The sequence below is a fragment of the Cryptomeria japonica genome, chromosome 4 (genome assembly GCF_030272615.1).
Source record: "Cryptomeria japonica chromosome 4, Sugi_1.0, whole genome shotgun sequence".
In the NCBI taxonomy this organism is placed as follows: Eukaryota; Viridiplantae; Streptophyta; class Pinopsida; order Cupressales; family Cupressaceae; genus Cryptomeria; species Cryptomeria japonica.
The window spans coordinates 473,712,272-473,725,883 of NC_081408.1; positions in this window are offsets into that span (position 1 = coordinate 473,712,272).

Genomic DNA, 13,612 nt, shown 5'->3' on the forward strand with positions numbered 1-13,612 from the left:
GGATAGCCATAAGACAAACGAATCACACTTGGCTTTCAAAACTCCACTTCCGAATTATGACAAAGGTGAATCGTCCCAATTAAAATATGACAAAGGAAAAACCAAAGTAAATTACACTTATACATACGATGATGTGGTAAATGTTATCATTGTTAACGAAAATCCATCTTTAGAACCAATCAATGTTATCACGAGAAGGAAAGCAAAGGTTACCTTTCCAGGTATAGCAAAAGATTCAACATCTACATCACAACAATATAATTTAGTAGAGCAATTACAATGAATATCCGCTCAAATATCAATTCTGGAACTTCTCAAGGGTTCACCTATGCATAAAGAAATTTTGGAGAAAGCTTTAGTGGAAACAACAACTTCAAAAGATTTGGATGTAGATCAGTTCCAAAACATGGTAGGACACCTTATAGCTCCTCATTGCTTATCATTTTCTGAAAATGATGACGCATCCTTACAACATCCTCACAATGCTCCCTTACATGTTGAAGTCTCCATAAATAAAAATCGTGTCAAACGTGTGCTCATAGATGGAGGAGCTGGCTTAAACATTTGTGCATTAAGTTTGATAAAAGCTTTGGGATATTCAGAGAATGGAGTAGACTCGAAAAAGAAAATAACCATCAAGGCTTATGATGAAGCAGAGCGTTCTTCTAAAGGAACTGTTGTGCTACCAATAAGGATAGGACCTGTGGAAAGGGATACATTGTGTCAAGTTTTAGATTTGAACCTATCTTACAACATTCTTTTAGGAAGGCCATGGATTCACAAGATGCAAGCAGTTCCTTCTACATATCATCAATGTGTAAAATTCCCTCATGAAGGAAAAGAGATCACTATAATTGCAGATTCTAGTCAATATTGCAATAATTTGAAGCCAACACAAGATACAAGAGTTCCACATAACAGAGAATCAGTATATCCTACCAAAGAAATTCAAGCAAAGTTATGGGAAAATTTTGAAGAAAAACACAAGTTAAATGATGAAGGAATGTGAAAATATTCTTTGCATAATTTTCCACTTTCCCCTAAGTCATATGGTAAGCCTACAAATATTCAATCAAAGCCATCAGAAAGATCAAAACATATGTTTAAAGGAACATTTGTTAGTGCTGGAACTCTTGAAGAAGAAAATGAAGACAAAGACATTCTTGGTTGGTTGTACAAGGATGAAGACAAAACTATAGCGAAAACGTCAAAAGTCAATATTCCCATAAAACAATATGACAAAGGATATGAAATCATGCAAAAGATGGGATATGAAGGAAAAGGACCAATTGGTAAGCAACATCAAGGTATTTTAGAACCTATTTGTTCGCACTCACAGTCCACAGAAGATAAATCCGGGCTGGGATATCTAAAGTCTAATCAAAAGCAACATAATCATCAACAACAAAAATAGATAAAGAAATCAGTTTCTAGAGAAGAAAATTGGCAAGAAAAGCTACATCAAGCGGTCGAAACAATAACCAATAAACAAAAAGAGCAAGAAGAACATGAAAAGAAAGAAGGGGAGATTACCATCAAAGGTGAAGAAAAATCTTGTCAAACAAAGGCAAAATATGAACAAGATATTCCGGAAGCAGTAAAAATAGAGATGGCAGAAATCATAGAACTTTTTGCACCATACGACATTCCAGTATAGTATGGTTGAATAATCTTAGATCAAGATTCAAAGATAGATTCCAATGAATATGAATGGGCTCCAGATGCCTTATCCACTACATCAAGTAAGGAACACAATAAAGATCAAGCAGCTATAATGAAACAAGACTTGTCTATTGCAGAACAAAAGATGAAGTTAGAAAGAAGACAAGAAAAACTCAGAATTCAGAGAAAAGAGGCATATGCAAAAAGGAAAGGAAATGACAAAGACAAAGAAGTAATGCCATAAGAAGTACAAACAAGGATAGATCAAGCATCTGAAAATACAAGATTTTCATCAAAAGAGGAACAAGATGTATCCAGATGTGGCAGAACCCTAGATGAACTAAGAGATAGTCAAGTTGGATTGACTATTAGTCTAGAAGAAGTTGAGTTTTAAAGGAGACAAAATCTATTCAAAGAATCCTCTTTATCATGTGCACAAATATGTCAACTTCTAAATGCAAATGAGGTCAATCAAGAAGGAATTTGCAGTGTTAAAGATGTGCGTGTGGACATAATCCATTCATTTAAGGGACAAACATCAGATGAAGAACCACTTGAGTGTGAACTACACAATGCTAATATTGATTTTGTTAAGACTAATTCGGAGATGCTTGAGAAAAACAATTCTCAAAAACATTTAATCTATGACAGTACCTATTCTATGCCAAGCTATGATCATTATGTCATGAACATTGAAACATCTAATGATGACAGTGATTACGATTTACCTCTTCTTCATCCTGAATTAATTGATTGGGATAATTTAGACAACCTCGAACTGAATGTCTTTTCCAATGATCATGACTTAGCTATGTACCTGAACGGTGTTGAACCCATCCCACCTAAGATATCTTCCATTGCAGAATCAAGTGATGTTTCTCATAGTCAGGAGAATGCCAAATTTTCTAGTCGCAAAAGTGAAACAAAACAAGAAAAGAGACCTATTGTTGAAAACCATTTCATGGCAACATTAGATCAATCAAAAGAGAAAACAAAGGACATATCTGATGGTGAAAACCTCCTTGAGGTGCCAGAAGATGGAAAGTTTGACATTCTTCCTGCATATTTTCAAGAGAGATCTGCTATCCTGATAGAACCAACAGAAGAAGTAAGCATTGATACATCAAAGGATCCTAAAATACTTCATTTTGTTGCCTCATTATCAGAAAAAGAGAGGAAAGAATACATGGAATTCTTTAAGCAAAGACAAATAAATTTTGCTTGGTCTTATGCAGATATGGCAGGACTTAATCCCGATCTTATCATGCATCATCTTAAAGTGGATTTAAAAGAAAAACCTGTTAAGCAAAAGCTAAGAAAGATGCATCCGCACATTGCTCTTCTTGTAAAAACCAAGCTGAAGAAACCATTAGAAGTGGGTTTCATAAGACTAGTTGCTTATCTAGAATGGGTTTCAAGTATTGTACCAATATCAAAGCCAGATAAGAGCATAAGAGTCTATACAGATTTCAAAGATCTAAATAAAGCATGTCCAAAAGATGATTTTCCGCTACCAAACATTGATATCATAGTGGACTTATCAACAAGACACGAGATGTTTTCATTAATGGATGGCTTCTCATGATATAATCAAATAAGAATAGCACCTGAAGATCAAGAGAAAACAACTTTCACCTGTGCATGGGGAACATATTGCTAGAATGTTATGCCATTTGGGATTAAGAATGCAGGAGCAACTTATCAAAGGGCTATGATGACAATTTTCCATGATATGATGTACACATTTATGGAAGATTATGTTGATGACATACTTGCAAAATCTCACACAAGAAAAGAACATTTGAACATTTTAAGCAAGATTTTTGACAGGCTGGAAAGGTATCAATTGAGATTGAATCCAAAGAAATGTGCATTTGGGGTAACCTCTGGAAAGCTCCTTGGGTACATTATATCAACTCGTGGCATTGAAGTAGATCCTGAAAAAAGTCAAAGCTATCATGGAGATAGAGTCACCCAAGAACATAAGTCAATTGCGATCTTTACAAGGAAGGTTGCAATCAATCAGGAGATTTGTTTCTCAGTTGGCCGATAGATGCCTTCCGTTTACCCATCTTCTACATAAAAATGTTCAATTCAAATGGGATACAAAATGTGAAGAAGCTTTTTTGCAAATAAAAGAATATCTTATAAGTCCTCCAATACTGATATCACCAACCAAAGGGAAAGCATTGTTGCTCTATGTCTCAGCAACAAGTGTATCATTAGGTGCTCTCCTAGCTCAACATGATGATGAAGGAAAAGAAAGAGCAGTTTATTATATCAGCAGAACACTTGTTGGCTACAAATTAAATTATTTCCCAATTGAAAAGATATGTCTAGCAGTTGTATTTGTAACTCAGAAGCTATGACATTATATGTTGATTCATTTTGTGAAACTAATAGCAAAGATATATCCTCTCAAATATCTGTTGAGCAAGTCAACATTGACAGGGAGACTAGCCAAATGGGTTATGATACTGAGTGAATTTGACATAGAATATGTTGACCGAAAAGCTATCAAGGGACAAGTCATTGCTGATCAATTGGCTGACGCACCTTTACAAAATGACATGCCTTTGCACATCGAATTTCTTGATGCAGATATCTTGACAGTAAGTACAAACTTTTGGGAATTATACTTTGATGGTTCTTATACCCAATATTGATCAAACAAAGGAATATTTTTCATCACACCTCAAGGACACACAATTCTGAAATTGTATAGACTGCGATTTCCATGCACCAATAACACTGCAAAGTATGAAGCATTAGCTATAAGGCTTAAAATGGCCATTGAGTGGAACATCAAAGAACTCCATGTCTATGGTGATTCACAACTTATCATTAATCAAGTAAATGATGAATATCAAACAAAGGATGATAAGCTTATGCCATACAAAAAGTTGGTGGAGGAATTTAAAGAACACTTTAAAGAAATCACATTCACCCAGATTCCAAGAAAATAAAATAAAACAACAGATGCAATGGCTACAATAGCATCTCTCTTGTAAAATAAGGAGAATCAATAACATTACAAATTTCTCGTGGAAGATATCTTAACCCCTACCATCCAATCCCAACATACCTATCGAATTTGCCATATATCGGGAACTAGTCAATCCTTATACGGTCAAACCTACCAATATTTGAAAGATCATATCCTTCCTCTTGAATTATCTCGTAATCAGAGAAGAAACTTTATCCGTCAGTCCTCTCGCTATACTCTAATTTCTGATATCCTATATAGGCGTGGTCTAGATGGTACTTTGTTGAGATGTCTTAAAAAAGATGAATTTGAGAGAGTTCTTAATGACACTCATGCGGGTATTTGTGGTACACACTCAAGTGGTTTAACATTGGCTAAGAAACTTCTTCGTATGGGTTAATTTTTGCCTACTATGGAAAGAGATTCATTCACTTATGCTAGAAAATGAAAACAATGTAAGATCCATGGAAATCTCATTCATGCGCTAGCACAAGAGTTATATCCTATGACAGGATCATGGCCATTTTCATAGTGGGGCCTTGATTTGGTAGGAAAGATCAATCCCTCATCTTCTAGTGGACATAAGTTCATTCTGATTGCTACTGAATATTTTACTAAGTGGATTGAAGCAGTGCCTTTAACAATAGTGAAAGGAAAACAAATATCATCATTCATTTTGAATTACATAATCTGTCGCTATGGAGTTCCTATGACCATTATCACTAAAAATGAAAAGACCATTCAAAAATCAAGATGTGAAAGAGCTATGTGAACAATTTCAGATCCAACATAGGTTCTCTACTCCATATTATCCACAAGGTAATGGTTAAGCTAAGGCATCAAACAAAACCATCTTGAAAATCTTGAAGAAAACAGTTAATGAAGCTGGAAAAGATTGGCACATTCAACTAAATCCTACTCTTTGGGCATACCGAACTAGCGTCTGCACTCCAACAGGGGCAACTCCGTATTGTTTGGTCTATGGATCAGAAGCTATATTACCTATAGAAGTAGAGATACCTTCTCTACGAGTATCCTTGCACGGTCTTATACCAGAAGAAGAACAACGAGTCTCTCGACTCTAGGAACTAGAACTGATTCAGGAACGTCGCCAAAATGCAACAGAACATTTGAAAGTATACCAACAAAGAATGGCAAGAAGCTATAACCTTAGAGTCAAGCCACGTATTTTCAAGATTGGAGATATAGTTCTAAGGGAGAATCCAAGAAATCAGCAAGACCGGGAAAAGAAGGGAAAATTTGAACCAAATTGGCTTGGACCTTTTGTCATAGTAGAAACATATGGATCAGGAGCATACAAGTTATCTACCCCTGAGGGTGATTGGTTTGATGAACCTATCAATTCTATCCATCTCAAGAAATTCTATGCTTGAGATATATAGTCTTGAAAATTTTTAATAAAAAGCATAGAAAGTCCTAAATTTTTTTTAAAAAAAGCATATAAAATTCAAAAAAATGGTGAAAACCTGGTAAATAGGCGCTATCTAAGAAGTAGGTTCCTCCATCTATGAGATCGCTTTGCGCACCTATCTACTCCATCTTATCACATCTATCGCTTCCATATATTTTAGCTTATTCATTCCATCTTTCGCATCCATTGCTTTGAACCATTTAACAAGAAATATGCAGCTTACCAACAGTTATCAATCTTTGACATACTTGTTGTAGTCACTATCTTGGACCTTATCAGAATCAATCAATCTACATTTGTATCCCTCCATGGTTTGGATCTTGATCAATTCATACATCCATAATAAATTTATATTTCTGCTGGGGACAAAATCCTAATTCCTTTTGCTAAGGTGATCTTCCAAAATCTTTGAAAAATCCAAAACATTCAAAAAACTTAGAAAAACCAAAAACACCTAGGATTTTGAAACAAATAATGAGCAACAAAGCAACGACAATCAAGGAATTTAATCAATAACTGAATCGTGAAACTCAGGAAAATGAAGAATCAACCAGCAAGTAATACAAAATTATTAAAGATCATTCATCAAGATGATTATATCAGTTAATGACCATAAGAACATGTGAATGACATACAAGATTCAATGTTTATATCTTGATTTTATTGCTAATCATGTACTCTATGCAACTCAGGGATGTCCATGACTAGAGAAGCTACAATGGGGCATGATTATTTTCTTTGATTGCTATCTGTGGTTTATCTCCTACTACGGTATGAACTTGTCTCAGGATATGATCAACAAAAGATCAAGGAGGATGTTCCAAGTCATGCATGAAAGGAGATACTCCTTGTCTGTTCTGCAAGCAATACTCAGGCCAACTTGATCCATTATATCAAGTTGCTTGTATTAATTTGCTATATCAAAATCCATGTAAAGAATACTCAGGTCATCTTGAATCATTATGTCAAGTTGTTTGTATTTTCTTACAACATTTTAAAGCTCAATGATGAAATCAAAGCACTGTTACAAGATAACATATGAAGAATGGCAGTACATTTTTTAGTTAGATCATTTAGATTATCTCATTATTCGCTTGCCTTATAAGCATTCATTTGTCAGTTGCATTATAAGCATATCATTTCATTAAGAAATCAACGGTCATAAATAAAGATTGAGTATACTTGGACAAACAAAAATAATTTGCATTTAATCATTATAGGTGCATTCATTTTAGAATCATTATCCATTTCATTTAGTTGCATTTCAAAAATTACATTAGTTTGCATTCAATTAAGTGCATTTTATTCATCATATAGTGTATCATCATTATAGTTTGCATTATCATTTCATTTAAGATCATTTAGTTGCATCTTTGCACTTAGATTCACAATAATTATAAATATTACATTTAAAAATACAAAAACATTTTCATGTAGATCATTTGCATCATCATAAAATAAACCACATCAATCATTCACTTGCATTCCATATAGATCATTACATTTGCATCATTTAAGATAAAAATCATTTTCATTTGCATCCAAAATCATCAAAATCGAAAATCAAAACAAAAACATTTATCATTGCATCATATAGATTATAATCATTGCATCCATATCATCATCAAAAATAATATCATGCATAAAGAAACATAATCCATATAATCACTGCATCCATAAAATCAAAGCATATAAAGCATCATCATCAAATAGAGTAACATGCATATAAATCATCGTCATCATATAGAGCCCATATCTGCATATAGATCAGCATAAAACAATAAAAGTCCAAGTATATAATGATATCAGATAAACAATACAAATGCCTCATCAAATACAAATCAAGTCACGATTGTCCTGTACCACTACCACCTGACTCTGTCCATCTCTGTGGCTGTGGGTGAGAAGATCCTCCAGATGCCTGTCTCCAATGATCACCACTCCTTTGAGGAGGTCCCATGACCCCACCACTGCTAGTATCCATCAACACGGTGGTATGATAACTACTTGCTCTTTGGCTCTCTGTAACTACCTCCTCATATCGTCGTCGCTAGTGGGAAGTCTCCTTCCCGACCCGAACTAATGCTCTAACAGTGTCAGCCGAGAGAGTACCTGATCCAACCTGCTGAATATGATCAAGAAGGCCCTGAGTATCATGCTGTCTCCTAACAGTTCTATCTCTCTCAGTCATAAGAGTCTGCACCTGTACTCGAAGCTGATCAATTTGTGCTCTTAGGCTGTCAATGGTATCCTGCCTTGGCACATCATGCTCTAGTGCATCTCGCTCTGGCATATCATGCACTGGTGAATCTTGCTTTGGTAAATCCTGCTGTGGTGAATGAACCCCAATCCCCTCACTACCAACCTGTCCAACTGCTGGAATTTAGGTCCGAGTAACTCTCCGAACCCATCATCGAATCAAGGGAACATGATCCTCATGATCCTCATCATCTCCACCATGCGCTGCAATAACCCTAGGATCTGGCTGAATCTAACCAAAATCAATACCTCTCCCGCAACCCCCATCCAGTCCACTCACCCCACCTCCTGTCAATGGCAACCCTCTCGGTGATCTCATACCTGCCCTGCCATGCTCCCTCCCAATCTGTCCAACATCTCTCCCAGCCATAGGACGTGCTCTCTCAATCCTACCAACCGGTCCAAACGGTCCTCCACGAACTCTCAGTCAACCTCCCCTCCGTCCAAGTCTCCTCCCACCACCACCTCCATCCCCACCCTCATCTCCACCTCCCCTAGCCTCATGAGCAGCTCTGAGCTCTCGTCTTCGTCTCCATCTCCTAAAAATTGGATCATCTGAATCATCATCCTCATCTCCTAAGCTGGGAGGAGGATTTGCTGGATCAATAATGCGAGGAAATGGATGAGCTAATATGTATTGAGCATAATCTGCAGTAACCCCAGGATCAAGAATGTGGAATATCATATCATAAGACACTCTCAGAATAGAAACAAACTCTGCACAAGCAATCTGAAATGACAAAGAAGGTCCCCAATCTCACCCATCTCTGTACCGCCGAGCATATATCGTCACACCAGTAGGCATAGGCTGGATGATACCAAACTGTCTCAAAATGCGACCAATCAACTATCGCTCAACAATGTAAGGTGTCTCACCAATGAGATATCTACTATGCATGATAAATGGTAATGCCTATGCATCATCCATCCATGGCTCACAATCAACATATAGTCTCAAAGTAATGCTATCCAATGAATCAAGCACCCAACGCCAATACTTCATCTTACCTAGCTTATGCTGAGTAAGAATACCTGCATAAAAATATACATATGGTTGCCTCTCTCCACAAACTCTATGATGGATAGGTCATGTAATAGCAATATGCTCCCAACACCAGATCTGCAATAAAGTGCATCCTGTAGACAAACTCACACTCTCATCATACACTACCTGATGAATATCATGATATAAATGTGCCAGCATGCAAACACCCCAAGCATATCGAGTACGATGCTGCATCATACTCGAGAATATCACCCCATCCAACAGAAAAACCTCGTGATCTCCTATCAGGACATATAAATCCTCCAATCAGACCAACAAGAATAACGGGAAGAGCCTCGTAATACATCACCATATCTACCCATCGGATCTTGTAATACCCTAAAATTGGTCATCTAAACCATGGGCCCCTAATCTCGACAACATCACCAAGGTCCTAACCAAAGGCAATTAAATCAATCTTGAGCACATTATTAATTCTTTAATTATCAAAAATCACATAGCAAATCAATCACTCAATATTAATTAAATATTTATTTAATTAATTGAATTATTTCAAGAATAATCATTTTGATCAATTATCCCATTTTAATTTATTAAATATCTTTGCATATTTGATTAATTAATAAATTTGCCATTCAATCATGCGAAAGGATTAATTTATTACAAAAGATGAATTAATTTATTACAAAGAGTTGAATTGAAACAAAACAAAAGTCAAAAGAATTGAATTGAGAGAGAAATCAAACTTGAGATATTATTTCTTTTTTTTAAATTTAGAACTTAAAATCAAAAAAGCAATTTAATTGAATTGTTGAATTATTCTCTAAAATTGGAACTCAAAGCTTTTCAGAAAAAGAAGTTCAGTCGCATTAAGAAAACTCTTTTCTTGATTAAATTGAAGAATTATCTATTTTTATCAGATGTGCATGGAATTAATTTATTATTATTTTCCAATGCAACTTGGACTTCTAATTTGAATGCATTTCAATTAAACTATAATTGAAATCTATCTCAAGGTTAACTCAACCTGATTTCTCAATTATTTTCAATTAATCCTACATTGAGCTTTTTGTAATTCTCTATAAATTCAGTCTTCAGCTCTCATTCCAACTCACCCCAGAGATTTTTGAGAACACACTTGGAAATTATTATCACGCTAATTTCACTTTGGAGTTATTGAAATCATTGTGCTTTTTTAGATTACTTGCATCCATTTTACATTCATTATTGCTTGCATGCATTGTTGCTTAAATTTGCTTGAATTATTCATCCATCTTGCATCCATATAGCTTAATATCATATAGATTAAATCCTTCGTCTTGGTGTAGTCTAGTCATGGGTATTGCTTATAAAAATCTGAGAGCAATCTTATACTCACATCTTTTAGAAGGCAATTAGTCGCTTTGCTATGGTTTATTTCTTATTGATTATTGATTACTAACCATGCATATAATGACTTAATTGAAGTGTTGTGCTTGCAGCTACAGGTTCACTTTTTTCACACACACATATCTGGCGCCCATCGTGGGGCCCGAAGACTACATTTTTTTTGGCCTCCAAGACTGACTGCTTTATTTATTTATTTTTTTCCAGGTTTAAGATTTTTTGGTTTTTCGTCCGTACATCTCGTGCGACAATTCCCACAGGTTGAAACGACAAATTGCAGGTGTTGCACAAATTACAAACATATTATCGTACGAGTAGACACTCTGTCGTACGAGCAGATCCTCTGTTGTACGAGTAGTAATCATCTGTCATACGAGTCAACATCATCAACAATCTGGTCTCGTACTATACTGTATCCTGTCTCGTACGAGTCGAGACTCTGTCATACGATTCTGTATTTTCTGGTAAAAGAGGCAAAATTTCATATTTTTCATTTCTGACGATTGACCTTGACTGTTTATCTGTCTGTCTCAGAGTTTTTCATAGCCTAACTAGTTTTTGCAGAACGCTTGTCAAAGAATATTTCTTGTCACACAAAGACAATATGACTACTGATTCGTTGTCTTTGCAGGTTGCCTAAGGAGGATCGTCTAAAGATCGTGTATTCTTTAAATTCATTTTTAGGAACCTAACTTGCTATCTGGTTAAAGAACAAATCTATCTTTTGTGCTTTTAGAAGATTCTGAGAGGTAGGAGAGTATGCTCTTGTCTTTTTCTAGACAATCAGAAATCCAGACCCTTGAAGCTTTTTCTTTGTTTGAGATTTGTACATCTTTAGCAGGCCTGCCCTCCCGAGGGGTTGAAAAACTCTTAAAGCCATTACGGCCGGTGTGAGGGGAATGACCTAAGTGGAAATGACTAGATGCCAAGTACTCCAAACCACTATAAAATAAACGTGATTTGATGAAAATCAAGTCAACGACAGTGCTCAGGAATAGCTCTCCTCTATACTTTCGGGTATATTAAACCTTGGTTTTCAAGGTTGGGAGACCTCTTAATTGAGTTTATACCTCAACGCGCCGAACGGATCCTTGATTAAATCCAATTTAAAATTAGAAGCTACCCGGTTCATCTCCGAAAGGGGGATAATCTTTGTGCAAGAGAGATAGTAACTCTCCCAAGATACTTGTCATTTCATGCCCCCATTAGCATTTGGAGTCGAATAATACGACATTGAGAATCCATTGCGTGAGACTCAGCGGCTGTATTCTGATTAGCTATTGGGTGTGTACCTGAGTCTACAAGCAAATGTTTTCTTTCCTCACCAAATTCCTTAGGGTTTGCATGCTGTGATTGAAGTCACTATAAATACTACTTGTTTTCTGTGTTTTTCATCCTTGAAACAAAAAAAAAAAAACCGAAATACCAAAAATCAGTGAAGACCAGAAACAACTCAGTAAGTCGAAACTCTGTCCGTGTCAGAAACTAGTCCATCTTAAGTCGAAACTCTATCCGTGTCAGAAACTAGTCCATCTTAAGTCGAAACTCTGTTTGTGTCAAAAACTAGTCCATCTTAAGTCGAAACTCTATCCGTGTCAGAAACTAGTCCATCCTAAGTCAAAACTCTATTCATGTTAGAAACTAGTCCATCCTAAGTCGAAACTCTGTCCGTGTCAGAAAATAGTCAATCCCAGTCAAAAATCAGTCCATCTCAGAATTTGTCATACTCAGCAGTCAGAAAACTCAGAATTTTTAGTCTCTGCCCTGTGAACAGTCGTACGAGTCTGTTAAGTTATCGTGCTGCACCAGTCCTGTGTCGTATGAATCTACTCAATTGTCGTTCTAAAGCATATTCTCTTTCATATGAGTCTAAATCATTCATCATCCTGCACTGTATTCTGTTTCGTACGAGACAAAATCAACCTCTGTCTTTTGTCATCCTGCACATGCCCATCAGTCGTACGGTATAAGACAACAACTCATACGAAACATAACTTCTGTCGTCCTATAACTGCTAAATTGTCGTCCGGTTCAGCAAACCCAGTCGTACGAGTCTCTGGTTTTGTCAGACAACATTCAAAATTGCCAAAAACACAGTTTACAGCGAGCATAATACTGGTTATCATTTTCCTGAGCATAAAACAGATCAAGATAGTGTAACTCTACCATTTTTTGTTGCACGATTTGGTCGATCACCCTTCAGCTAGTTCAATCAAAACTACCTATCAAACTCAAGTCACTTAGATAACGTCTTACATAGGATATATCGTTCCTGAATCAGACTGAATCTTAGTTACAATTTTAGAATCAACCCAGGAAAACGTCTTAGACAGGATAGATCGTTCCTGAAATCAGACAAAATCTCAGTTGTTTCTCCCAAAACAATATGCTAAACAGAACAAACTAGCTCTGAAATTGATCTTGACCTTTGCATCACAAAACAACTCTAGGTCACACTAATCCATAAAAATGCCTATTCAAACCAGGAGTTCTCGTAAGACAAAAGCCAAAGATAAAGAACAAACCTTCACTTATCAAGATAATCCATTCTACGTGAAGGATCCCCTCACTGACATACCATCGTCATCAGGCGGACCAATTTTTGATGAACCGAAATCTCCCACTATACATAAGACAGAATACAATGATGGAAACAAAAACGACTGTAATATTCCTGAAAATCATAATGACTCCTCATCATCAAGTGAGACTGACGAAGCTACTGAACCTCCAGAAAAAGAAATCCTTGACTGTCAGGAAGACAAAGACTTTAGAAAAATGATGAAAACTATCATGATTCGAGAAAAGGAAGATTATTTCTTAGAACTAGCAAATCAAGGTGCTAAACTTCCTGTTGGATATGATGTTTAGACACTTGTTA